This window comes from Siphateles boraxobius, unplaced genomic scaffold (assembly GCF_051911475.1).
Source record: "Siphateles boraxobius isolate OS27281-9 unplaced genomic scaffold, OSU_SipBor_1 17, whole genome shotgun sequence".
In the NCBI taxonomy this organism is placed as follows: domain Eukaryota; kingdom Metazoa; phylum Chordata; class Actinopteri; order Cypriniformes; family Leuciscidae; genus Siphateles; species Siphateles boraxobius.
The window spans coordinates 6,809,884-6,836,598 of record NW_027508777.1 but is presented as its reverse complement, the minus strand read 5'-3'; the positions used below and the strand labels follow the sequence as shown (position 1 = coordinate 6,836,598).

The window sequence follows — 26,715 nt, the reverse complement described above, 5'->3', positions numbered from 1 at the left end:
ATTTTAGAGAGAGAAGTTAATACATCAATTTATACATTATTTTACAAAAAACACCAACATTATAATAACAGGAATAAGCAAAACATGAAATTATTTATTTAAACCCATGTAACTCTGGAATCCTAAAAGAAAGGATTGATCCCTCTTTTGGTTGCTCTTCCACCAAAGATTTTTAATTCCTCTTCTATTGACTTGTCAATAAGCTGAAGGAGGAAAAGAGAATATCTCCTCCATTACGCGTTTCATTAATCTGATGGGCTTGATTCCTGTCCGATTACACATTTCCTTTTCCACTTTTCCACTCATCATCATCATCATCATCATCATCATCATCATCATCATCATCATCATCATCATCATCTTTTTAAAAATAAATTATCTTTGTGCATTCAGCTTTTGTCATTAATTTCAGAATGCTTTTTGTATTAAGCACTTTTGTCTGAGGTAAAGAATTAAAAAAAGGGGTTCATTGTTTTTCCAGAGTAAGAAAAGTCTCTCTTTACTTCTCAACATTGATTTATAAAAAGACACATATTTTAAGTCAATTTGTGATACATTTTTATTAAAAACAAATGCAAATCATGTTTAAAATCATCAACTTTGTGTAACAAGGCTTTAGCTGTGTCAATCCAGCACATTCCAATATAGCATCTGTGCTACCTGCAGCCTAAAAGTCCTGGTTCCACATTCATTTCAACAAGCCTTATGAAAACCTGAGGGCTATGCAAAGACTAATGACTAACAAGACACCTGAAAGCAATGAAAACAATGAACCAATCAATACATGACACATGAGACAAAAGGTGTGTTCGACATTGGCTGCGACTGGGGGTGCTTCTCAATATCCCTCCTCGTCTCCTCGCTCCTCTGTCCTCCATCCTATGACCCGGAAACTAATCAAGCACAGCCATCTTGAAGGACATCTCAATTCTCTAATTGCACCGTGAGGAGTCGAGGATCGAGGAGTGAGGAGGCTTTCAGAGAAGTCATGAGCGAGTAAACACAGGTGTATCCTATGCGGAAGTGTTTTATTGACTAAACGTGACGCACGTATACATTCTCCTCCCCCTTCACACCGGTCACAATAATTTGAATTTACACTTTACCCTTGCAGTTTATATAAACCACACATCTCACATATTTCAACAGGGTATCTTGCTTTATTATTTACATTATGAATTTCTTAAATAAACAAACTTCAACAACATAAGGGAAGATCCTTTGAGCTCTGCTGATGACGCTATGATGTGACGCTCGAGTGATCAAGTATTCCAATATATAAAAAAAGCTTTCATTCCATTCCTCAATCCTCATTTTCTTTCCTTGTGTAACCCCGCTTCACCCGGGTCCCACTCGACCCGCTCCGAGCGGGGCTCGAACCCGGGTCTCCGGCATGAGAGTCAGGCGCTCTAACAAGGAGGCTAAAGACTGCAGCCTCTAGCGCCAGAGCGCCTATTGAGATCAGAGGAGTGAGGTTTACTCCCACAGCAACTATTAGCTGGCCTCTGTTACACTCACCCCCCTAAACCTCACTCCCATCCGGGTCACGGCACCAATGTAACTCCCCTTCACCCGGGTCCCACTCGACCCGCTCCGAGCGGGACTCGAATCCGGGTCTCCGGCATGAGAGTCAGGCGCTCTAACAAGGAGGCTAAAGACTGCAGCCTCTAGCATCTGTCGCCAGAGCGCTTATTGAGATCAGAGGAGTGAGGTTTACTCCCACAGCAACTACTAGCTGGCCTCCGTTACACTTGCATCCTTCCCTCACATCCTACAGGGGGAGGAGCTGAGGCACTTGGAAAGGAAGCGAGGAAAGGAAACGAGGACGCACAAATAAGAAATGAGAAGCACCCTGGATGTAACTGATCGGCGAGAGTTGCCTCGGGCAGACGGGGAGGAGCTGAAAACAGAGACTGGGGGTGCTTCTCAATATCACTCCTCGTTTCTTCACTCCTCCATTCTCCATCCTATGACCCGGAAACTGATCGAGCTTAGCCATCTTGAAGGACATCTCAATTCTCTAATTGCACCGTGAGGATCGAGGAGTGAGGAAGCTTCCAGAGGAGTTATGAGTGAGGATGCACAGGTGTATCTTTTGTGGAAGTGTTTTATCGACTAAACGTGACGCACATATAAATTCTCCTCCCCCTTCACGTTTGTCATAATAATTTTAATTGATACTTTACCCTTGTACAACAACATAAGGGCAGATCCTTTGGGCGCTGCTGATGACGCTGTGAAGTGACACTCGAGTGATCAAGTATTCCAATGTATAAATAAGCTTTCCTTCGATTCCTCCGTCCTCCTTTTCTTTCCCTGCAGCCTCCCCTCACATCCTACAGGGGGTGGAGTTGAGACACGAGGAAAGAAAACGAGGATGCACAAATAAGAAATGAGAAGCACCCGTGAAGTCGGACACTTTCTGCTTCACGTAAGGACTGCTCAAGTGCTGTTTGCATACTTTACCACAGCTAAAGTGAAATAAATGCTTTATTTTGTTTAAATAAAATAAAAATGTATTTGACTTTCAGATACAAGCGTACAAGTGCAAAAAAAGTGTATTTTACTTGTCACATACACAGACGTTTCAGATATGTTTCCATTTAATACTTTATGTACTTTTAAATACAGTGTCTGTTTGTACTAGAATAAAGTTCAACATAAGCCTATACTATTAAATACCAAAGAAGTGGGGTCTACGTTTTTTTATCAGTTTTATTTTGATAAACATGAAACAATATAACATCGCGACTACATAAAAAGAGCTTTTACTGTTATAAAAAACAGATTTGTGAACATTAGTGGAACTGAAGATGTCCGAATAATCACAAAACACACACATGATCGCTGCCACGCGTTGATTCTGGCCAATTGTGGAACAGTTGTGTCGTCATCAGAGCTCGTGCAGCAGCGCTTGAGAAGCTGCGCAGAATATAACAGCAGGCTGCTCTCGAATCACTCTTGCGGTACTTTGATGGCATATATCACAGTCACATGGCGCAGGTGCTGTCTCAAGTCGGACAGAATTTCTAACCGGCATGCACTGCTTCAAGTCAGCCGCCAGTCGGTCTGCTCAGCGCTGTATGAAGTCAAACAAGCCTAAAGGAGCCACATTACAAGATCACATGAGGAGCAAAGCAATTACCTGACATGACAGGAAACATGACTATAACCAAACGTCAAAACAAAGGACATGAAACATATCCAAAACCTAAAACAGACAGGTGACAGCCAAAGCTACTATGTTATACCCATTTGGAAATGTAATATATATCATATATGAAATATCCATTTATGAAATATATCATCATATAATGTAAAGACACGTACATATGCTATACATAAAACCTATGAGAAACTGGAACAATTCTATTGACATATAAATCTAGCCCATATAAATATATTTATGTATGTACAGTATAATTTTCATAATTAGTGTCTTGTGTTCCCCTAGTCTTGTGTGGACTTTTATGTTATTTCCTGTTTTGCACCATGTTTCTTAGTCCTTTGTAGTTTTTTTTTTTTTTTTGCACACCTGATTGTTCCCATGTGTGTCTTGTTCCCCAATCACCACTTGTGAATAAATATCCCAGTGTTTCTTATTTTCTTTGTCTGGTGTCTTAGTGGATGTATTGTTTAAGTTGTTTTCAGTTCTGCTTTGCCCCTTGTTTGATTTAATTTACTTTGTTTTGGATTTACTCTGGGTTTTTGCCCATGTCTCCTGTTGTTTGGATGTTTTCTTGTAATTTTGTTAATAAGCTGATATACCACACTTGGATCCTCCTCTTCCTCGTTTTTTAAATACTCCGAGTTACAATAATACATATTTTGACACTATATAACATATTTCATATTTCATATATATAACATGACGTATATCCCGGTTCCCTGGTTCGAGCCTAGGCTGAGCCAAGAGTCCTTTCTGTGTGGAGTTTGCATGTTCTCCTTCTGTCTAGGGTTTCCTCCGGGTGCTCTGGTTTCCCCCACAGTCCAAAGACATGCAGGTTAGGTGGATTGGATATGCCAAATAACTTTAGGAACGCTCTTTTATCTTACTCCATTGATATTAATGGATCCTATTTTAAGGCTCTCCATTAAAAAGGACAGAAAAGGGGAAAAATTAGGGAAAACAAACAAATAAAAAGAACATACTTTTTCCAAGTGAACTATAAATATTTTTCAATAACTGTTTCTCAGCTCTGTTTTGTTACATTTTTTTTCAGTCTGAATCTTTCCCTTCTTCTTAACCGTTTGTAACTAACAGTCTGCTGTATCTTGACTGCAAAAATCAAAAAGCTTTTCACATAAGGAAAAAAACCCTTAACATCTACTTTTCTTCCGAAAGTTGCACCTAGAACATCATTTATCTTCCTTACAGTATATAACTGACCGTCAGGCATTAAAAAAAAAAAAAAAAAAAAATCATCATCAGCCATCTCTTCTGTCAAACCAGTGCTCTCAGTTAGTTGAGATAGAAATATGTTTTCAGCTTGATTCTCAACAGTGTCTATATCTATAAAATCAGAAGTCAGAGGCTTTTTTTTCACTGCTTCATGCAACACATCACTGCTTCCTGCAGTGCCACTTCTTCACATTCTACCATTCTACCAGTTTCTCAACACAGTTTTTTTCCCCATATTCTTTCCAGATTAATTTGCTCCGAAAAACTTTTGTCCTATATTTTAAGTTGAGTCACTTTTTTCATGGGTAGTCCAGATATTAGTCTTGTACCACTCACTCGCCTTTTTCAGTTTCATTCACTGTTGCCTGATCTTTGCTGTTATCTGCCACTTCACCACCGTCCTACAATTTAAGTTTATTTGCTTTATTAGCATTGCTTTCTGCTTGCATTTTATGCCATTTTTTATGCCCAATATCGCCACATTCAAAACACTTCAAATTGTTGGTACTCGCATAGGTGTCTAGGAATGAGACATCTAATGTTGGTGATTCTAGAAACATAAAGACCTGTCATCCATAAGACAACATGTTCCAACACTTCCACTTCCATCCATGTTTCCAACCAAGAGGAATGAATTTTATCCCACTTGCCATTTTTCCAAACCTCTGTAGTTCAGTGCACACATAAGGTTTATACGGTGGATATTGTAACTTTAGTTGACTCAATGGTGGAGCGACAGAGATTAACCTTCCAACCTGGCAAAAAGTAAAAGAAATACCCGGTGACTATTGCTATGTTTTTTTCTCGTACACAAACCTTTAAAAAAAAAAAACAAACAAAACAAAAAAAAATTATACATATATATAAATATTATATAAACAAGAATATTAGGGGAAAAAAAAAAATTTCCACAAATGGTGATCTCACTTCGTCTCACACAACCCTGACTCTCAGCATGCAAAGCAAGTGAGAGAGAGAGAGATACTCTGCAGTCCCTGAACATCTGGCAGCGTGTCATATGGATGTTCAGTGGCTGTTATTGATTGTGATGAAATAATTTCAGAGCATCATGATTTAATAAGCGTGTTGAGAGACAATTACCCATTGCAATTGTTGGGTGACAAAAGAGGTTTGTTTTTTTGACAGCTGTAAAACAATGAAAATACAGTCCAAGTGTGAGCATGACACATTTGCGTTCAATCATCTTAAACAGATTCTTTAAAAAATAGTGCAGTTTGGATAATACATTAGTGTGTTTCTTAGAAGAATACAGCCCAAATGTGGGGAGACTAGTACGGGATGCTGGTGGATATTGAGCAGACATATGTTGTCCAATCAGAGATGACATATACTTTAATGGAGTAGGGGAAGGTGGATGGTTTCTGAAAGCGCACTGCAGACTGCTAAAAGGAAAATAATGGCAAGTATTTGAATGTTGAGCAAGCAAGTTCAATGGATGCGGATGCATACATACTCAAGGAGAGCCTTAAAATAGGATCCAATAATATCAATGGAGTAAGAGAAAAGAGCAATTTTAAATTAATGAACACACACACACGCACGCACGCACGCACGCACGCACGCACGCACGCACGCACGCACGCACGCACGCACGCACACACACACACACACACACACACACACACACACACACACACACACACACACACACACACACACACACACACACACACACACACACACATTCCTATGGTTATTTGGCATATCCAATCCACCTAACCTGCATGTCTTTGGACTGTGGGGTAAACCAGAGCACTCGGAGGAAACCCACACAGACACAGGGAGAACATGCAAACTCCACACAAAAAGGACTCCGGGCTCTGCCTAGACTCTAACTAGGGAACAGGTATATATGCCATGTTATATATATATATATATATATATATATATATATATATATATATATATATATATATATATATATATATATGTGTGTGTGTGTGTGTGTTTGTGTGGTGGGGAGGATGGAGGGGAAGGGACCATCCTGGTAGTGGTGGGGAGGATGGAGGTGAATGTAGGTGTCAGCATCTGCAAACTCAGACGTGTAAGTACCGATCTTTTATACTAAACGAATTAGAACACAATTGAATAGATGAGAAGGTAATAAGTGACGTAACAATTGAGTCTTCCCGGCTTTAATTTCTGGGAGATTGTTACAGACAAAGCCTCCACAAGTGGTCTGCTAATAGCTGACTGCTAATAGCTGAACTTGCGGCACACTTCAGCGAACACCATCTCTGCTCCTGGATGGTGTAGAATTTTGTCAAAGTCCTGGATGTTTAGGGTATGCTCAAGGTTAAGAACTATGGGGTGAATGGTGGATGATTCTTCTAACTGCTATGTCCGTCGGAGACGAACCCCAAACTGTGATGAGGTTTGTAGTACTGTCATACTCTGTAAATCGGAGATGACTGCTCATTGATTGAGGTTTACCTGAATTAAGATAAGCCATCTCGACTTGATTACTTTATGGGTAGCCGCCTTGTGTAGGACTCTTACTTTAAGTGTTAGTAGTTGTTTATAGGACTCAAACTGGTTGTAATCAGTCAGGGTTGGGTTGGTAATGGGAACTGTAAGTCCACAAAATGTGATTTGTTTCAGTTCAGCATTTTCAATAGGTAGCTGTAGAAGAGAACTCTGAGGTCACTAATCTGGGGGCAGGAAGAGGAACAATGTGCCTTGATTCCATCGGCTTGACTTGGCTAACTCAGCTAACATCAGAATCAGAATCAGAATCAGAATCAATTTTATTGTCAAGTAGTGTTGTGCACATACAAGGCATTTGCTTTGGTAATAAGGTGTTACCGAGGCTGCTATAATCAGCGCCAACTTGAGAAAAATACAGCATGACATGAGGAGAGGTGAGGAGAAAAAAAGGCAACCCCAGGGCAACCCCCAGACTATGCTCCTGTAAGGAGAACAGTCTGGAACAGGAAAAAACACCTCAGCAACATTAGCACATAAACAGTACACTCTACAAACAAGACATTGCAACACGGTTGGGAGTGGGAGATGGAGGTAGTCCAGCCCAGGCAAGCAGCATCCGGTCCTGCAGCCATTATGGCACTGGTCACTGACCCGCCTGTCAGACTGTGTATGTGTAAGTTCATGTGTGTGTAGGCCTGGAGAGAGTCGCTAAGCCAGCACCATAATCTAGGAGCCTCAGTCCGCAGGATTGTCGTAGCGATACACAGCAAGTTGCCATGGAGACAACCTTGTTCATGTCCCAGGCAGAGTTAACAATCACCAGGTGTCTAAGGAATCGGGGAAGGAACGCAAGAGCGGCTCACTGCAGTGCTCTTCCGGGAGAGTTGTTGTTCCAGCAGCGGCCTTGGCCAAGGCCAGTGCTGGTAGGGGGGTGCAGAAACAGATAAGATTGGGATTGTTTGGTCTTCGGGCGAGTAGCCGCATTAGATTTATACAGGCTATTCTCTGGGTCCATTTTGGTCTCTGAAACGATCCATTTGCCTTTGCAAAGCTGTGAGCTTCTCCATGATGTTATCCATATTGTGGTTCATAGACCCAGTCTGAGTGCTGACAGCTCTGCCCACCGCTTCAATCATGACGGGCAGCCTTGCAGGACTTTTGACAGCTGTCACCGTCTGTTTAGTTCCTCGATAAACCAGGGCAATGCCTAATCCAATCAGCAGAAGACCTGTTATCATGGTGCCGAATAGGTAGATATCTTCAATGTCCTCCACGGAAAGGTTCCCCCGAACCCAAGCTTCTCGTCGAGAAGATGGTGTCAATTGCATTGAGAGACCAGTTGATCAAATCCATAATTTCCTGGTTTTGGAAAGCAGTGTAGCGAGAGTCTCTCAAAGTACAAGACAGTAGACGTGACGAGAGAAGCAAAGCAGGAGAGGTAAGGGGAGGGAGAGGGAGAGAAAATGCGACCGCCTTCGTTGAGAGCAAAGAGGGAAGATCTTGCCCCTAGTCTTGCCTTTGGCTGGATTAGACTTGGAATTGACATAATACCAGGCCTCTGTGTCTGTGAGTTCCTGTGTCTCTGCTACTCTCTTGCCAACAAAGACTTTAAGTCAGCTTGAAACCATGCAAGCACGGTAACAGAATCTGACCAGAGCGTGACTTGACGGATGGGAACACTGAGTTCTGAATTCGGAATTCAATAACTTGGCTAGTTGCACTCCTGTCAGAGCAGCACACAACTCAAGATGAGATATGGACGGTTGCTTCATTGGGGAAACTCTGGAATGGGCAGTCAAGAAAGCTATCTCTATATCTCCTCGAAGACTGAGCATGGAAACATGCCTCTACATGTCACTACTCAGTGCAAAAGTATGTTCATGGAAATTCGGGAGGATAGACATCAGGGAAGGGCCCTTCCAGTGTTGGACCAGAAAGGAGCAATTGGTTGACTTTTTACCTCCATGTTGGAATTAACAGTTTAAGACAACTCTTCTTGCTGTTATGCTGTGTCATCTGGTGGGGGATATATCACATCTCTTCAGCTTCATCCATTTGGTCTGGACATATTATTTGTACATATCCTGCCTCCTCTAACTTGTTCATCTGGTGGGCTGCTGCTTGTGCTGGTTCTTGTTCTAATCGTCTCTCTATTCCTCGGAGACAATGCAGAGTGTTATCTGGGTAGGCTCATATGTTTAACTTGTAACAAGCATATCTGACTATTCCATCCACTGTAACTCTCGTAGTCTTGGACTCGAGGAGTTACTTTATGATGTTGTTGGTGTTGAAAGTAGCAGAACAGTCATGCGTGCATAATGTAAACAGTAAAGTGCTCAGTACACAGCCTTGTGGTGATCCTGTGCTCACCGTGGTCGTCTTAGATATTACGCTACCTACTCTGACTGTCTGCCGTCTCTCCAAAATCCAAAAAAAGTCCAAAATCCATCTGCACATGCCAGGATCCACACCCAGCAACAACAAAGCTGCAAGATCTGCAGCTTCGCCGGAAGCATCGGTCATGCCGACATGTTGTGTAGTGAGTTTCTCATGCAGTAAGGGAGCACATATACTGAGTCCCAGCCAGTCGGGTCTTGATGGCAGCTGAACTGTTTGGTGGGTCTATATAGACGTACTGGCTCTACTGGGGTAATGAGGTGAGGGTAATACAGCCCTATGAGGAGGAGTGGACAGATTCAATCTGTGGCAAGTGCAGAACCTGTAGATGATGGTATTTTACGCTGTAACTCATCAACTGTATATGCATGCTAGGCTAATCCTAGTGCCTCTACTGTGAAGGTTTGTCAAGTACTGAAATAAGTACTGAGATGGGATGCTGGTAACACTGTGAAGGTCACTGAAGCACCTAGCAGGATGTGGAGGTCTTGTCTGACTGTTTGTTAGACAAGCTCTTTTGTTCAACCAGTCAATCCAAACTGCTTGGCTGCCGAATGAAGGTGATGCGTTCGGACCTGTCATTCAATAGGTCGTAAGTCTCTAAGCAGTGGTTGCCATTTCTAAGTATTTTAAAGATCTTCAAAAAGACTTGTGGGCTGTCGGTTGACCAATTTAGGTACACCTTCTCTGATGTTGTGTTCACTAAGAAGCTCTCAGAAGGATTGACCTTAGGCACCTCAGACATCTTTGCAAAGGCTTGTTAACCTTGTGGAAGATGTACAAGTGTCGGCAATTGCAACTATTGCAGAGAGTCCTGAGGTTACACTGTGTGGCCTGGTGGGCTTTTCCACTACACCAACATCTCTTGTGTGATTGCATTCATTGCATTTTATGATCTCTGTTGAGTCTCTGTAAACAGGCACACCTGTTCAAGAAGTGGTCTTGAGCATGGGAATATGGGCTGAACTTATTCCTGTCTCTGGGCTTTGGGCTAGGATCTTTAACTAGCATGTCACTGCTGTCTTTCTCTGTACCAAGGTATATGCTTGTGGCATTAGCTGAGTATCTCAAGTCTCTCTGGTGTCCCCTCTTGTGTGTGGGTACTGGCTTACTTGCTGGGGGATAGAACCTGGTGCTATCTTGAACTTGCAGCTCGAACTCTGAGCCCCGCCGATAAATCTAGCAAGGTGTGTATGTGTTCTTGTTGGGGCTGGATAAACTAACCATTGAAAACGAGTCAGCAGATTGTGCGGCAGCTTACACAACAGTTTCAATACATGGGAATTATTCTCTACCTCCACATAGCTTTTACTCCCCAGTTGCTGAAGTATACTAATCAGCAAGCAAACTCTCAATGCGAACATCTGTGGCCGACTTTCGGACCGTCCATAAGCTCGGCTATTCTCTGATGGGTCATCTGGTGGGAATGTCTTTACTGTTGGTTAAGCACCGCAATAATCTCTGAGATGGGGTATAACGAGTTGCAATAGGAGTCTGCAATCAACAGTGATTCCTCTTACTTCAGGCAATCAATGAGAATCTGGAACATAAATCTCTCTCTAGCATCTGCTGGCAGGATGTTCTCCAAAGTGTTGCACAGCTGTAAGAACTTTCTTGGATATGGCTTCACGAAGTTTGTACCCTATAGGTACTCTTTTGACTGGGATGAACATGTTACTTGGTCAAGCTGTAGCCACTTCTTAAGATCTCTGGGGGAAGGCCTGGTGGTGTGTGGGTCGGGCGTGAGTCAGCTGTGACATCATCTTCAGCCGCTGAAGCCTCTGTTCTAAGTCGTCGCTAAGTCTAAATCTCTGTCACTCAATCTTTGAGGCAGCTTGGGTTGAGGCACAGAGTTGAGGAACAGGGGAAGATGTACTCTGTTGGTGGTGACTAGACCGATCACTCACTGCAAGTCTACTCAGCTGTGCTCCCAGAGCCTCATTCCTCTTCTCCAGTTTCCTTATCTGCTCATAGCAGTTATGTGGCAGTTCCTTGGTCTCCTTCCGCAACTGCTGCAACTAGGACATTTGATGATAGGACATATGATGACAGCTCAGAGAGGGGGGGGGGGGGGGGAGTATGTGCTCACTGTTGTTAATTTTCTCTTTTTTGGACTTCACTCTATCAGAGGCTGCCATGGCTGCATATTTACTCTATATTGAGGGGAGGTGGCAATGAGGTTAGGTGCAGCCGCTCCTTGCGATTTGGAGTCGTCACTCATCTCAGGGGAAGTATCTAATCTCTGTAGTGTCTGTAGCCTCTGGTGACGATCAGTGATATCAAAGTCTGTCAAGTAACTAGGGAGCGGCACTTTTCTAGTTCATCTGGGTTTGACTGTGGGCTCAGGAGGGTCAGATCTAGGATCTAGATCACTCTGATACATTGGTCTAATGACAGCTCCTCAAATCAGACTCAAAGGACCATTTGTGGCTAGTGGGGAGTGCTGGTGAATATTGACCAGACATAAGTTGTCCAGTTAGAGAAAAAGTATACGTTAATGGCTTAAGACTTGTAGAGGCTTATATAGTAATAGTACTTGGTTGATTGAACAAGCAAAGTTCAAGTAGCAGAGGGTATGGCAGAATAGTACAGAGTAGTTTGGAGTGCAGTGTTATATGAGTGGTTCTAAACAAACATATATAACAATATTCAATTAGTAAATTAAGAAAAATAACAAGAGTTAACCCTCTATTATTATTAAAGGGATAGTTCACCCAAAAATGAAAATTCTGTCAGTATTTACTCACCCTCATGTTGTTCCAACGTCGTAAGACCTTCGTTCATCTTCGGAACACGAATTATGATATTTTTGATTAAATCTGAGAGCTGGATCACTCCTCCATAGGCTTCTTAAGGGATTGAAGCTTGCCAGCCCCTAAAAGTTATTAAATATATCGTTAAAATAGTCTGACTACAGTGACTCAATCTTAAGTTTATCAAGCAACGAAAATACTTTTTGTGGGCAAAAAATAAATAAATGACGACTTTATTTCAACTATTCGTTTCCTTCTCTGTGGGCCTCGAGTCAGTTCACTAGTGATCTAGCGCAGTTCTTCTGTTGTTGTACGTCACACTCATCCACACACACATATGGATGATGCAATTCACAATGCGCATGGCCCACATACGTAATTATAACTTGCAACTAACGCTTATACATCAAACATATACATTCAGCGAACTGTGTCTTAAAGTCACAAGGGGGCGGTTATATCTCTAATCTATTACTGCATAGCGGGCATTTTCTACACCAACATATCTGGTGTTAATTTTTTATTGTCAAATTATATAGGTATTCAACTTTAGAAAACTGTCAGAAAAAGGATCAAGAAAAGAGAAAAGTAAATTGAATTGGCGAATTGTAAAGGTTTAACGTGTTAAAATCTTTCTCTTTCCTCGCAGTCCTGTCGGATGGTTCCTTTTTAGATAGATAGAAAGAGATAGAGAAGACATCCACGCAAACCTACAAACTACAAAAATACATAGGAAGATGTCAATAGTGTGACAGTAGTGTGCCATTACCGTAAGGTTAGATTAGTAACATGTTAAAAGAGCGATATGGGAAAAAGAATGCAGAAAGTTGCAATGTTATCATAGTGCTAGAGAGTACCATTTCAAATACACTGCCAGTGCAAATTCCATATCCTATTCAAGTACAACAGGCTACACAATCTATCAAAAATAGAATAATCATTATTTAATTAACTATACATAGACAATGAAGAAAAAGTTTAAAAATAGAAAACTGCATCATTTTGATGCAGTGCTGCTCAGGGCACATGAGGCGTTAGGAAATGTCATGTTAAACATTAATTCTGTCTGTTTCCTCCATCAAAGGATTTTTTTTTACAGTTTTTTTCGATTGCTAAACGACAGTGAACACAACTGGAGCTACATGTGCAAAACTCTAACTACAGTCTGCACTACCAACAGGCACCTGAGCTAAACAGTTCACATCACCTGCAAAACTCATTCCAAGCAACACAACTCTTAACACATGGCTCAAAACAGGCTCAGTGCAGCCAAACACTTATGCACAACCCTCACTGAGATAACACATACTTTCACTCAGAACACACTGGGAGTAAAAACACTAGCATCAAACACCAATACAGAAAATACAAACTTTTCATCTTTACAGTTTGAACAATTTCAGTGACTTTATACAAAGTAATATTTTCTTCAAAGAAAAGAGTGACATTCTTTCACATGATTTATTTAAATTTTTTGAACATAACAATTCTTTAAGGTAAATGAAAATTAGCAGTTTGCTTCAATAGTCTGTAGTAATTTACGGAATTACAGTAATGAGAAAAAAAAAGGTAGAAACTAAAAGTACATACTGTAATTCGAACAAATAACAAACAAGACCTGCTTAGCCTTTCTTCTGAAATTGCAATCAGCAGTGTTTGAAAGGCACAAGGCTGAAATCTATTCTGTTTTTAATGTGTGGTTCACAGTTTTGACAGCAGTGTGTTAGCATTTGAACAAAGTGCTGTAAATCCACGGTGTTGGTCCACATGAACTGCTGCTGTGCAGACTGTAGTTAGAGTTTTGCACATGTAGCTCCAGTTGTGCTCACTGTCGTTTAGCAATCGAAAAAAACTGTAAGCATATGACTTGTATGATGCACAAGTAACATTGCAAGTTAGAAGAGAATTCGGTAACACTTTACAATACGGGTGCACTAATAAGCATTAATTCATACTTAACTAATGCACAGATAATCATGAGTTAATGTATGACTCATGAAGAACTAAACCATTAATTAATTATTACTGCATCAGCAACTAATAAAGAGTCTATATGATTAATAGATTAAGTAATAAATGAATTGCTATTAATTAAACGTGTCATCATGTATTAATTCCTTAATAACATATTTTATTAACTAATAGTGTAAATTAATGCGTTAATTACCACAATTAGTCAACGCTATGCACTTCAACTTCCAGTTGTCTGCTTTAATTAATCATTAGCTAATGATTTGCAAATCTATCATTATGTTATGACTTTACTTGTTGAGGCACATGACTATTAACTAACTGTTAAGTAATATGTCATTATGGTTATGGGTTTTGTCATCCCCACCAAAGGTCTGTGGGCTGTTGCACATGCAGTGAGTGTAATGTCAGAGAGTGTTTGAAGGATGGGTAAGTTGGGCCGCACACAAATATCAGCACACCAGAATCTGAAATACTGACTCTTTTACACCGTGTTTAAACTGGACGAGACCATTACAGCTGTTTACACTGGACATGACAGACCATTGCAAGTCCATTTGTCCTTCATAACAGAAGTAGCGCAAGAGCTCGGAGTACGTCAGAAATAAGGTGGCATCAGTTTACTGTCGGGGTTTTGTTGTGTCGTTTGGCATTGTGTCGCATCCAGTGTTGTATCACTGATTATAATGCGTTCTAGTTTCTTTGTCTGGTCAAGACACAGTGTTATGAAATAGCAGAGCTTGGCCGCATGTTCTCAGTGTTCTTCCTTTAAATCCTAGAGCTCAAGCTTAACCTGACACACTCTTGTGCCATGAACTGTTGGATACGGTGGTTCATCTGGCACAGTGGAATCCCGGTTGTAAAAGGCGGGAAATTTAAAATCCATAGTGTGGATGTCAAAACCAAAATTACATATTACTTAACAATTAGTTAATAGTCATGTGCCTCAACAAGTAAAGTCATAACATAATGGTAGATTTGCAAATCATTAGCTAATGATTAATTAAAGCAGACAACTGGAAGTTGAAGTGCATAGCGTTGACTAATTGTGGTAATTAACACATTAATTTACACTATTAGTTAATAAAATATGTTATTAAGGAATGAATACATGACGACACGTTTAATTGATAGCAATTCATGTTTTACTTAATCTATTAATCATATAGACTCTTTATTAGTTGCTGATGCAGTAATAATTAATTAATGGTTTAGTTCTTCATGAGTCATACATTAACTCATGATTATCTGTGCATTAGTTAAGTATGAATTAATGCATATTAGTGCACCCGTATTGTAAAGTGTTACCGAGAATTCTATAGGTAATGTAATTCTAATTTTAAAAAATGGAATGGAGGGCATGATATTCCATCTTTCAACCTGAAAAGATTTTTATTTTTAATAACAATTTAAAGTCAATTTTGAAAAAAAAAGTGTAAAAAAAGTATAATTTTAAATACAATGCATGTGATCCTAAGTAATATCTCAATAAACAGCTTAGTTCAAATTCTATTTATTTCTTGGGGTGACTTATTCCTTTCTTGGTAAAACAGACATCATTAGAATGTCATCTGACAAAATCAAACAATGTCTGCACGGTGAACGTGATTTCACCAAGTACCACATTTTCCTAGATCAACATCTTTGTTGATCCTGGAGCAACTTTCAGATCAACCAATCAGATTTGGGTGACAAGTTTACAGTTTATGTCAAGTTTAGGCTTAGAACCAGGGTTAGGTGCTTCAACATCAATGTTATTCACCTATCATTTCCCTCTGATTTTAGGGAAAAGTTATGGGTAGGGTTAGGTTTAGGGGTAGGGACAGGGTAAGGACAAAATTTTGGGACAGGAATGTTATTCCAGGATCAACAAAATATGTTGATCCAGGAACATGTCTTACTTGGCAAAATCACGGTGACCCTGTTTGCACTATTGTCAAATGAAATGTAAAAGTTATCAGCTTTCAGCTTGCTCTGTCCCTAACAAAATTCATCTTTCTCGCTTTATATTCATAACGTTTCTAGTGGCCCATACTGTGTGGCCTGTACACACTAAAAACTCATGGGTCAAAAATAACCCATAATGGGTTAATTTTGACCCAAATCCTGGGTTAAAAAGGGACCAACTAATTTCTGGGTTATTTCAACCCAGAAAATTGGGTTCTTCTTTTTGACCCACATTCTGGGTTAAATACCTGACCCAAATGTTGGGTTTAAAAAACCCAACATAGTAGTTAACTATAACCCAACTTCTGGGTCAAAAGAACAACCCCAATATCTGGGTTGAAATAAACTAGTTACTATGACAGTACTCTTTATTTCAGAAAATAAAACTTTGTTTTACATTATATCTGTCACGGTGTGGTGCAGGCAGAAGAAGAAGAGGAGGAGTCCAAAGTTCCAATTCAAATGTTTTACTAAAAGTACCTCCAAAAAGTACAGACAGGCAGGATGTACACACACTAAACAAGACTACAAAGTAGAACAGCTGATGATGATGATGATGGTAATTAACAAAACAGAACACAAACATTGGTCATGTAATTTACTGCAGCTTAACACAATTAAACAGTTCTGCAATTAAGCAAGGCAGTATTAAGAAATTTGACTGGATTTGATTCAGATCCCTCAATATGATACACAACTTGCTGCAGAAACTCCCATGCGGGAGCACACTGCTTGGGGTAGTTGATATCAAGAACATAATATGCCTTGAAGCACACGTCAACTGCTCCAAGCAGTGTGCTCTGAGGGAGTGCCTGACCAGCTAATATAACAAATGCCTGAGAGGCACATTGCTGGGGATCTCCCAGCGCCAGGACAGTGGGGAATGGCTTTGATTGCTGGAGGAATTCCACCATATTTGTTCCAACCTAAAACAGACAGACAGAAAGATAGGTAAAAGAAAGTGAATATTGTGTAGAAGGTGAATTGTAAGCAAGATAATAGACTAGCAGTCTGTGTTATATTACAAGGAAGCCAAATGAGCTGTGGTTCTTAATTGGTGTGTTCTTTATGTGTGGGTCATGAATGTGTACAAGAAAATGTGGGTTGAGAACCACTGAATAATAAAACTTAACATCTTTAACTTCATTTTCTAGTCAGATTGCTACCTTGGATGGCATTGCCCAAAACTTAAATACAACTGAGGAACCTTGGATTTTTTTTTATTTTTTAAATCAGGTTTCACCCTTTAGCTTTCACATGAAACATGTCATTTGGATTGCCTTCTTTCAACTGTAAAGTATGGTTAGAATTAAGAATATTCTCTCTCAGAGTGGTGCTGAGAAACTGGTCCATTGTACTTACAGGCATTTGGTGTATGAACGCTGTCCGGGACTCTTCAGTGGACTGCCGGATAGTCTTCTTCCCAACCCTGTAGAGGGCCTGTGGCACCATGGTGGGTAGCAGTGTTAGAGCTAGTTCCCCTTTGGCATCTGTAGGCATCTATTTCTTCATCTGAAAAGACAGAAAACAAGACAACATGAGTATTGTTAATAAGTCGAGACAATCTCACCAGTCACTCTTTGATTATCAAGCTAACATAATCACTTTTAATGGAATACTGTGGCCTTTTTGTTTTAAAATGTGGCCCAATTTGCTAGTTAACTAATGTGGTTCTTTTGCAGCATTACCCATTTTTTGTGAATGACGATCTATACTAGGCTTGGGCGGTATCCAAATTTTGATACCGTCAAACCTCCTCCCTATTTTACCGGGGTATACGGTATTACCGTGACTAATTAAAAATTATGACATAAGGCTCAGACAGCGTCACCAAACTGTTGGCTTGTGTCTACACCGTTCAGAAACTGAATACCAGATCGGGCATAAAAAACACAACAACAAAAAATCAAGGCCAACCCGTGCACGTTGTGTCTGATCCCTGTTGACGGCATTAAGTGTAATATGAGCCGTAGCCCTATTTAGACTCGACTATTTTTAATACGTGGGCCGTTATAATATGGTGGCGCCAAATAATTGTTTAACCCAGATGCTGGGTGGTAGATATAAATACCATTTTTAAATGAGCAAAAATGGGACAATTAATAATATTTAATTATTTTAATTATGACAATTGTATTCATTTTATTAATTCATTTAAATTAAATTAACAAGCAACAAGTGCATTTGTAAATCCGGTGACAATCGTCCATTGATTTTTATTAATACAACTTTTCTGTCAGTGCTGCAAAGATTAAGCTGACGATCGCCATCTCCGTAGTGAACACGCATATATAGAGAGAAATGCACATCATGGATTACATAATCAGAAGGTATAGGCTAGCCTTTTTCTTTTCCTTTTGAATTGTTTCGTTTAAAGAAATTGACGATTGATATCTCCGTAGTGAACGGGCCTATAGAGAGAAATGCACATCATGGATTAATCAGAGAGTATGCTGCCTATATTTCTTTCCCTTTTGAATTGTTTAGTTTAAAGACATTGATGAATCGCCATCTCCATAGTGAACGATAGAGAGAAATGCACATCATGGATTACATAATCAGAGAGTAGGCTAGCCGATTTCTTTTCGTTTGGAATAGTTTCGTTTAATTTGATGATCGCCATTTCCGTATGAACGCACATAGAGAGAAATGCACATCATGGATTAAATAATCAGCAAGTGGCCTATTTCTTTTCGTTTTGAATTGTTTAGTTTAATGAAATTTCAAGCTTTATTTAGATATCTGTCATGTCTGTGAGACATACACTGAGTTTCGGTTAATTTATAATGAGATTTCAATGCAAGTGACCGCGGCGCGCCAGCGCATGATCAAGTCATGATTATGCTGTCTGATATATTTGATTCTTATTTATTATTGGTTGATAAAAAAAAAAAAAATTAAAATTAGGATACAATTTATAAAAAACGAAATTCACTTTAAAGAAAGGCCTTTTACAAAATGAAACTTAATTAATTGGTCAATGTCTGACTCCCGATGCATCCCATCTTACTAGTGCTCTTCAGTTTTCATTATCAACGTAAAAAAAATAACATTATAATATTTTAACAAATATAAACTAATGCGCTTATTTAATGAACTCGGGGCAAAATGCATCCTCGCAGCACTGAGTGGGTGGTTGTTTCGGAGATGCGACATTAGGTTAGAGGTGTTTCCATCTCTCACCTTTTTTATTGCAACATTTACAAATTGCCTCGTCAGTATTTACCGCCTCTCCCTTCTCTCTCTCTCTCTTTCTCCTCCACACTGTCACTTGATGACAACTACATAAGCATTTTTAGGCATTGAATAAATTATATTTATTTATTATATATAAGTGCCGGTAATGACGGTATTGAAACTGATACCGTTGCTATTTTAAGACCCCGCGGTATACGATATTACCGAAATACCGCCCAACCCTAATCTATACTGTCCATCTTTTATTTCATTAACAACTGTAATGACATTAATGCAGAGATGAATATCTGGCCCATTTTATGCATAACAGCTTAAAGATAAGGCACAAGTTTCTAGGCAGTAAAATGCTCACCTCTAAAATTTTCGATCAGCTCAGACAGCGGTTAGCTGAAGAGTGACAAAGCTGTCCATTGACCTGGAAAGAACATAGCAATATAGAAGTTAGCAAACAATTTTCAGGTGATATTCTCAATTCATTCAGTTAACGGACGCTCTGAGGTAAAGTGTTCAGACTGCAGACTCAGCAACCATTGTATTTAAATGTACAGTACAATGTACGGCCAGCAATATTGTTATGTTTAATGACATTGTGGAATTACGATAATGTATGTACTATTTTATGATTGTACTGTACAATTTAAATACAATCGTAGCTGAGTCTTCATTCTGAACACTTTACCTCAAAGCATCCGTAACAAATAAATGTAAATTTAATATAAAACTATGAAAATGGCGCTCTGTTGCGCGGCAGGGTTTTGAACAAGGTCCTTAGCCGTTGCTGGGCGCTGGTCGCGGACAGACGCCAAATGGCGCCACAAGGTTATGAAAAATAGAACTTAAAGTCCCCATGAATTCAAAATTGACCATACTTACTTTGTTTGCCTAAATTGATCGTTTTGTGGTGAACAATTCATCCATGCAAGTCAATCCACACAAAAAAATTTTTTGGCTTCGTAATCTTTAATCAAAATCTGAAATTTCCCCTCCCCTCTGCATTGGAGGACCTTCCCTGATGACGTAGGTTTGACGGTTTGGGTGTCTGCTTAACATCCGTAACGACGCCCCTCCAAGTGACAGTACACAGGCTGCCTGTGTGTTTGAATGAAACACCTACTTTTCTAGATCCAATCAGGTGCTAGTTGGAAAAAAAGCCACGCACACTATTTTGCCTCATTTAGTATTCCGTTTCTCTCGGAAATACGTCACAACACTGGAGAAAAGTCGTTTGCAACTTCCGGTTCACGGGGACTTTAAAGACCGTGTAAAGTGAATTCAGTCATTTTCTTCTAAACACATTAAATAGGTCATAACAGTTAAATGTATTTCTCAACAATGTGTACAAAGCATTTCAACCATTTTGACACCTAATTTCATGAACTTATCGTTATTTTTAATCATTCAAATCTGGCTGTGTGGTTAATAACACCTTCTTCTTTAGTTTGACAAACTTTACACGGACTTAAAACTAACGTTAGTTAACGTTAGATGTTACCACAGACTTGCCACGGTTAACTTGTTATCTCACCGTAGCAACTAAGTCATGGTAATTTTGTCAGCAAATGGTGCTAAACTAACAACGGGGACATTGACACATAAAAGTTTACGTTACATCAACACTGAAAATACTCGCTTACCTTGAATACACGATGAAGTTCCACCGAAGAGGCACAGGCCAAAAGGATTGAGCGCGAAGCGACAGTTATTTCAAACGAGTCGACGACTGTGAGAAAATTCCAGAACTGCGCGGGCGCGGGCGCGCGCGGGGGTATAGAGAGAGAAAGAGGCGTTTCTTCTTGCTCTTCTTCTGAATTTCTGGCACACTGATTTAAATAATATAGGGGCAAGGATGTAATATATGAACTTATATCTTCTATTTCTTAGTTAATATATCCATGTTTAGAGGGTGTGACATTTTATTTCTCCTACAAATGGTGATACTGTTTTATCATAATGTACACAATACGCAAGTGTGATTGGTCATTATTATGAACTATGTTGACATGATAATATAATAACTACATAAAATACACCCCTCCAACAAAAAAAATATATATATAGAGAGAGAGAAAGCCAACCCTATAACCCAGAACATGGGTTACTCTTTGAAAAATAACCCAGAAACCCAAACAACCCAGGAATTGGGTCAAAATATTAGCCCTATAACCCAGAAAAGGGTTACTCTCTAAAAAAATAACCCATAATTTTGACCCAACACAAATAACCCAGAAAATGGGTTGAAGAAATAACCCATGAGTTTTTAGTGTGTACAGGGCAGGAAAAGGTAGGTGTTTCTTTGAAAAGGGCAAAAATGCAAGCAAGGCCACCTCTGAGTGGTGGTGGTGGTGGTCTGTGTGTGTGTGTGTGTGTGTGTGTGTGTGTGTGTGTGTGTGTGTGTGTGTGCGTGCGTGCGTGCGTGCGTGTGTGTGTTTGTTTTAGTGAGAATGTGCGTGTTTGGGGGTGGGTGGGGGTAAAAGTCCCTTTGAGCTGAAGATTATTGGTACGCCACAATTTACAAGAGATATGCCGTCATTAGAGCTATAGTTGGTGAAGGACCAAACCACTGGGTAAATCTGCCATGAAATACTAAACTGAGGCAATAAAACCTGAGCATTTGCAAGAAAAATGGAAACAGATGAGGGGCCGTAAAGGACAGTTGATGAATGTATGTGTATGTATATGAGAGAAAAAAAAAGAAAGGAATGTGAACGGTTAGAAAGAGAATATGCATTTGAATACTTCTGTGAGTGAGTTAGCTTGTGTTAGCGTGTGTGTGTGTGTGTGTGTGTGTGTATGTATGTATGTGTGTGTGTGTGTGTGTGTGTGTGTGTGTGTGTGTGTGTGTGTGTGTGTGTGTGTGTGTGTGTGTGTGTGTGTGGTTCAGTTATTCCCTATACATTATGGGGACAAAATGTTCCCAAAAAGATAGCAATATCCAAACTCCTTGTCCTTCTGGGCACATGTTTTGGTCTCCATGAGAAAAACAGCTTATAAATCATACTGTGATAATTTTTGAAAATCTAAAAAAATGCAGAAAGTTTCCTGTGGTGGGTAGGTTTAGGGAAAGGGATATAATATACAGTTTATGCAGTATAAAAATCATTGTCTATGGAATGTCCCCATACAACATTGAAACCAAACGTGTGTGTGTGTGTGTGTGTGTGTGTGTGTGTGTGTGTATGTGTGTGTGTGTGTGTGTGTGTGTGTGTGTCTGTGTGTGTCTGTGTGTGTGTGTGTGTGTGTGTGTGTGTGTGTGTGTGTGTGTGTGTGTGTGTGTGTGTGTCTAAACTATGTTATAAAAGTCTTTGTGAGTGCCACAAATCCAAATGGAAATATTTGGCAAAACCAGCAACCTTTTTGCACAGACACATTAGTAAAGAGAGGGCATGGGATTGTGGAGGACATCCACTAGACAGCCCTACCACCAGCCTCTCTTATACAACATATTCAATAAATGCAAAATATTAACCCTATATATATATATATATATATATATATATATATATATATATATATATATATATATATATATGTGTGTATATGTGTATATATGTATATATATATATTGTATTTAAAAAGAGATAGCAAAAACAGTCTCAAATGAGAACATTATGTTGTCAGTTCTCAGACATACACAATTGTGCTTTAGTGTATTTATTGCAAAGTTTTCTTGAGGTTATGGTGTCTTGTTTCCACTCCACTGAAATGGATGTTTTTTTCCCTCTTTTTTTCTTCTCAGTGAGACCACTTATGTCCAGTTGGTGGTTCTTGTGTAACATGTTATTTAATAATTTCTGAGTGGGTTTAGTTCCTGTATCGTGTCCTCAGTACACTCACACTGATACAAGTTTCTGCAAAATAATCTAAATGTTAATTGAACATATGCAATATTATTTTTACACCTCTAATAAATCTTACTTTTTTTTCCCAGTACCATTATTAACAAAATTTGGTTACACTTTATTTTAAGCTGTACTTGTTACACTGTAAGTACTGTGCTATAGAGAACTATACATATATATAATATAATATATAACTAACTAACTATATATATATATATATATAGTATATACAATTATTATTATTATTATTTTATTTTATTATACATATATAAAGGAGACCAGATGATTTTAAAAACCATTGTCAGCACAATGTTCATAAAGAGCCACTGTAAGGCTTTAACAGTATGACCAGTCCATTAAAGAGATAGTCGAACCTTTCTTTCAAAAGCTTTTATATCTTTTGCATATATTTTTCACATCTTTCATAATCTTTCATAATTTACTGAGTTACTGTTCCAAACCTGTAAAAAGAAATTCTCCTGCTGAACACAAAATAATATATTTGGAATATTTTCTGTAAATATTTCCTGTAAATATTCTCTGTGACCAATTAGTTGATGGGTCCACATTCACTTCCATAGTATTTTTTTTTTCTTCCATACAATATATGTCAAAGAAGTCCATCAACTCTTTGGTTACCAGCATTCTTCAAAATATATTATTATGTGTTTATCACAAGAAAGACATTCATACAGGTTTAGAACAATTTTAGGGTTACAAATACAATTCCAATTAAGTCTGTGCTTCACCAATTGGAGAGTCCTTGGCAAAATTATGTTGCCAAAGTGAATCCTTCTGTCTTCATTATTGAAACCATACTTGAGGAAATGTTTTGCTGTTTTGTATAGTAAAGACTAACCATGGTTAATAAACAGGCAGTTTAAGGGTTAAACCCATGGAGTGATTTTTAATGTCCCTGTTGGATTTAAGAGCCTATTGGCTGGAAAGCCCAGGTTACAGTCTCATTGTGCCCTATGCTGACTTAAGTGAATTTGAATTTTTTTAATGAATGGTTCAATATCCAATTCATTAAAGTGGCTGTTTTATTTGATGCATTTTCTGTAGGCAACTGGAGAGAAATGAATTGCAAGCTTAATGTTTATTGGAAGGGATGAGAGTCTGACCCTTTCTTGATAGGATCAGAGTCACAGAAGCTCTACTCAGTGTGTCCCTAAGCAACCAACATTTTGGTCGATTCTTGGCTTACCCCTTTGCTGGGGAAAGAAAGTGATAGAAAAATAGAATGACATTCCAGTATTTTATTTTGGATTTTCAACTTGGATTGTCTCCTTCTTCTTCTTCTTTTAATCTCTTCTTCTTTTATGACATTTAAGATTAATAGAACAATTGAATGGATAGCTTCTATTTCACTCACACTCACACTCACACTCACACATATATGTACACAATGGATATACACTATGCATTCTGATTCTAAAAGTTCTGTTTACACCACCTATACACCACCTTCACTACCTCTTCCAATCTGTTCGAAATTTAATTCAGAACAAGTTCTCCCCGCGGGAACGTGACCATCGCGTCATTATGGTCGAGACTCAGTGATCTCGTGAGAGAGATAGTCCCCTCATCCACACCCCGATCTAACACTCTCCACGTGAGGTGCTACTTCGGCTGGTGGCCAGGGTGACCTGAGGGTGTTGGTGTGGAAAAAAGGTGCCGACTATGCGTCCGTGCCCCATGCCCCCCTCTTCATTGACGCAACCCTTGAACGATCACGGGACGCCAGGGGCCCGTCTTCGGAACCCCCGCGGGTTTACTTTGACGTTCCAGAATCGGATCTGTTGTCCATCGCAGCATCACAGGGCGGGCTAGAATCTTCAGGAAGTGAAGATTTGACAGTGCTGCCACTTTCGGGTGTGCATATGGCATTTGTCGAGTCAGATCCTGAGATGACGGCCATGCCTTCCCGGGCCGCCGCGAGCGTCGGACCTTGCGCAAGGTCAGGGAGGACGGGGAGCAGGTCATTCTGGTTGCGCCTTACTGGCCCAACAGGATCTGGTTCTCCGAACTAGTACTCCTCGCGACAGCACCTCCCTGGCCGATCCCTCTGAGGAAGGTCCTCCTTTCTCAGAGACGGGGCACCCTATGGCACCCTCGTCCCGATCTTTGGAACCTCCACGTGTGGCTCCTGGATGGGACGAGGCAGGTTTGAGTACCCTACCACCACCGGTGGTGGCTACCATCACTTCCGCTAGAGCGAGACATCTCTATGCGTTGAAGTGGAACCTCTTCGTCAACTGGTGCTCTTCTCGCCAAGAAGCCCCCGCAGATGTTCGATCAGCGTCGTGCTTTCAAGATGGGTTGGACCGAAGGCTGTCTCCCTCCACCCTAAAAGTCTATGTCGCCGCCATTGCCGCACAGCATGACTTTGTTGAAGGTAAGTCTTTGGGAAGACACGACCTGATCGTCAGGTTCCTGAGAGGGGCAAGGAGACTGAATCCTCCTCGCCCTCCTCTATTTCCCTCTTGGGACCTCTCAGTGGTGTTAACTGCCCTGCAGAGTGCTCCATTTGAGCCTCTGCAATCAGTGGAGCTTAAGTTCCTGTCAATGAAGACAGCGCTCCTGGTTGCACTGGCCTCCATCAAGAGGGTAGGGGACCTGCACGCAATCTCCGCTGACGAAGCGTGCCTGAAATTCGGGCCGGCCTACTCTCACGTGATCCTGAGACCCCGGCCTGGATATGTGCCCAAGGTTCCCACCACTCCCTTTCGGGACCAGGTGGTGATCCTGCAAGCGCTGCCCCCGGAGGAGGCAGACCCAGCCTTGGCACTGCTCTGTCCAGTACGCGCTGTCCGCGCCTATGTAGACAGAACGCAGTGTTTCAGGACCTCAGACCAGCACTTTGTCTGTTATGGTGGGAAGCTGAAGAGAAAGGCTCTCTCAAAGCATAGGTTGTCTCACTGGATAGTGGACGCCATTGCTTTGGCTTACCAGCAGCAAGGTCGACCGTGCCCCCTTGGTGTGACTGCCCACTCCACCCGGAGTGTGGCGTCCTCTTGGGCTCTAGCGCATGGCGCCTCGCTGACAGACATCTGCAGAGCTGCAGGCTGGGCGACACCGAACACATTCGCCAGATTCTACAATCTCCGAGTGGAGCCTGTGTCCTCTCATGTACTCGCTTCAACCAGCTAGTACTGGACCCGCTCAGGTGTCTTCGCTTGCTCGCCATTCCACTCCACGGACTGGATACGTGTGATATTCTCCTCAGATGAGCTTCCCGAAAGCCCTGAGTTCCTCCAGCACTCCTGACGTCGGTGCCAGTGTCTATTGCCTGCGTGTCGGCTAGGTGTCTCCCGTGTGCATGGTCCCTCCCCTGAGCGACCCCCACATGTGTATTTCCACTGTAAGCCTCTCTGAGCATGTGTCTTTCCCTTGGCAAGCCACCTTGCCACCTCTGGGGTTGAAATATTCCAGCTGCGGCTGGACACCCCAGTGTTCTCCATATGCATCCTTCGGGTCATATGTGTATTCTCTAAGTACCCCCCCTCTGGGTTGGCAATAATTGCATTTTCCCCTAAACCTTGGGATATGCTCCCCAGTGTACCTTGGTATTCCGGTGCTAAATAGGAGTCCTTCGTCCGTGCCAGTCTCACGACAGGGATCTCAGATTTACGCAGGGCACTGGAAGCAGCCGAGAAGGTGGCGTGATTAGACTGGTAACCCCATTCGTCGTCATCCGACGCAACTCGGAGTGACAACAAAAGGGAACGTCTCGGTTACGTATGTAACCCTCGTTCCC

General features: G+C 40.7%; 1 protein-coding gene and 1 long non-coding RNA gene across 5 annotated transcripts in view; one reads left to right on the top strand and one right to left on the bottom strand.

Annotated features, from left to right (window-relative positions):
* bnc2 (basonuclin zinc finger protein 2) overlaps positions 1-26,715 on the top strand; it is a 324,547-nt gene that overhangs the window by 156,962 nt on the left and 140,870 nt on the right. The window lies entirely within an intron of this gene.
* On the bottom strand, positions 17,388-20,767 carry LOC143740147 (uncharacterized). The gene is made up of 3 exons (XR_013204770.1): positions 20,751-20,767; positions 19,469-19,531; positions 17,388-17,430 (listed from the first exon to the last, which is right to left on the bottom strand). It is a non-coding gene; the product is annotated as an uncharacterized LOC143740147 (long non-coding RNA).